The following is a 2673-nucleotide window of genomic DNA, read 5'->3' on the forward strand; positions in this document are numbered from 1 at the left end:
TCATGTTTCTTTGACATAACATAGTTGTGTGTCTTTAACATAATGGAATAGTTTTGAGTACACATGTTTTTAATGTGTGCAACCGGTTTTCATACAGCTTTCCAAATAAAGTGTATGATGAAAATTTTTGTTTTTTGTAAGTCACAGAATCTGGTAAGTCACTATGTTAAACTTAAATATAAAATATGTTCATGTACAAGTCATACATCAGAGATACAGAAATCATAATAACAAGATGTTTTGAGACAAATGTAACATATTTACATATCGATGTTTTTAATGATAGAAATAAAAGAAAAATATTGTAACCAATGCATGGTCTAATACCCAATGGTAAGCTAACATGAGGTTTCTGATTCAAATCAAATGAAATCAAAAAATGTTTTATATTAACACACAAGTAATCATATATCTCCCTATTTTAGAAAGCTATATGCAATCATTTTTATATTGCACACTAGTGATGGACACCGTTGGAGTGGTCCAGATCATAAGAGGAAGAAAATACAGCAAACTTCAAATGTGGGCATTTTATTTAAAATCTTCAATATTCATTTGATATGCAATCACATCCACAACAAGGCATGCTGCCCTGCCTGGCACACAGAGCAACTTAGCCACCACCTTAAGGTGCAACCAAAACAGGGGTGCTATTAAGTTAACCTATTTCTAATTCATACATAAAAACAAAGCAACCAAACAGAAATCTAAATCATGTTACAGATATTCAACATGTACAAGCGGCCGAGATGGGTTTTCTCCGCAGGGTGGCTGGTGTCTCCCTTAGGGATAAGGTGAGAAGCTCGGTCATCCGGGAGGGACTCAGAGTTGAACCGCTCCTCCTTCGTGTCGAAAGGAGCCAGTTGAGGTGGTTCGGGCACCTAGTTAGGATGCCACCTGGGCGCCTCCCTAGGGAGGTGTTCCAGGCACGTCCAGCTGGGAAGAGACCAAGGGGTAGACCTAGGACCAGGTGGAGGGATTATATCTCTTCGCTGGCCTGGGAGCGCCTTGGGATCCCCCAGTCAGAGCTGGTTGATGTGGCCAGGGAAAGGACATTTTGGGGCTCTCTGCTGGAACTGCTACCTCCGCGACGCGACCACGGATAAGCGGGAGAAGATGGATGGATGGATGGATGGAACATGCAACATTCGTTTTCATGTTGTACTGTTTCTTATTCAGCTTTAAACTGAATCTGAAGCTTCTGCAAAGACTCCCTCTGCTCGTGATTCGCCCTGTAGACTGCACAGCTGTGGAGTGGAGGTGGAGCCACCTGCAGGGACTGAAAGTGAATCAACTAAATAAACTCAGATATCAAAAGAGCCAATAAGCATAAAACATTGTTCCAATAACATTATTGTTTGAGTAATGACAAAGATATGCTGACCTCTCCTCCCAACTGGACACAGAACTGGACGTGACTCAGGATGTTGCTCTCCTTGTTTGAGGTGTTAGTCCAGCTTTTCCTGCAGAGATAAAAAACACTTTCCAGTTTGAGTTCAGACACTTTATTATACGAGGAGTAGCCATTCTGACTGGTATTTGCTTCAAAGGCCAATCCAGCTGCTCGGACCTACAGAACATAGCCATGATTTAAAGTGATCTCTTGGTTCAAATCTGTTTTATATGGCTAAACTATTTATATTTTACAGTCCAGGATGCAGGATTTGTGTGGGTACTGTATGTGATCAGATTAGAAGAATGAAGGTTCTTGCAGTTAATTGGCTAGATAATTAACTGTCCAATATCTTGTAAATGTTCTTTATTCAAGTTTAGGGTTTATTTAACACTTGTTTGGACGCCCATAGTGGGTTTTATAAAACTGCAAACTCAAGCAGATAGAATGTCTTTATTAAAAAATAAAACCACTTAGCCAAAAAATAGCAAAAAAATGTAAGGATCTTGTTCAAACAACACACTTTACACGTTATAATATAAAATAAGCAAATATTTGTTGAAACGGGGACAACACTTGACGGTTTGCATTTCAGACATTTTGAGTCGTCAGAGCACGAGAAGCACAGTTTGAAAAACATGATGGCTGCTTTTTATTTAGGTGAGCCAGCTCCTGAGCTCTGCGTGTGTGTGACTTGAGGAATAGAGCCATCATTAACATTAGTTACACCTTTACTTTTCCTGCTTTGAGAAGTCCAAATGTTTGCCAAGAAAAGAGTTGGTGCAGTAATCGATCAACGTCATCAACAGTTCAAATTATGCAATGGCATTTTACTGGAATGAGTATTAATAATATTTCAGTAAATCCAGAAAATATGTAAACGTCTCACATTGTAACTAGAGCACGGGACGACAAAAGGTGGAGGAAGTCATTGCAAATATGAAGAAAAGGTACATTACTTAGAACATACATAAATGTAGCTCTAGTAAAAAACTATTACTCACCTGAAGAGGCAGACAGCTGAAGTGAAAACACACAGCAATCCAATTACAGCTGAGAGTGTGTAAAACCACAGTGGATCGACTCCTGCACAAATCACACGTGAATTAATTTCAGTAACATACGGCATGTCTATGGTGTATAAATTATTAGCCCTACTTTGTGCTCAACATACCTTCAGGTTCCCCGTACACCGTTAAATTCCACACAATATATCCTGTACCACTTAGCAGAGCTACATCACATCTATAGAGTCCTGCATCGTCACGCTGAACATTAGA

The 2673-nt window shown here is 39.5% G+C and overlaps 1 long non-coding RNA gene across 1 annotated transcript; it reads right to left on the minus strand.

Moving 5' to 3' along the window:
- Nucleotides 1-1171: 1171 nt before the first annotated feature.
- LOC104953130 (uncharacterized) lies at nt 1172-2667 on the minus strand. The gene is made up of 4 exons (XR_799177.1): nt 2568-2667; nt 2398-2479; nt 1385-1463; nt 1172-1279 (listed from the first exon to the last, which is right to left on the minus strand). It is a non-coding gene; the product is annotated as an uncharacterized lncRNA (long non-coding RNA).
- Between the last annotated feature and the right edge of the window lie 6 nt (nt 2668-2673).

This window comes from Notothenia coriiceps, unplaced genomic scaffold, assembly GCF_000735185.1.
Source record: "Notothenia coriiceps isolate Sejong01 unplaced genomic scaffold, NC01 NC01_scaffold00021136, whole genome shotgun sequence".
NCBI classification, from domain to species: Eukaryota; Metazoa; Chordata; class Actinopteri; order Perciformes; family Nototheniidae; genus Notothenia; species Notothenia coriiceps.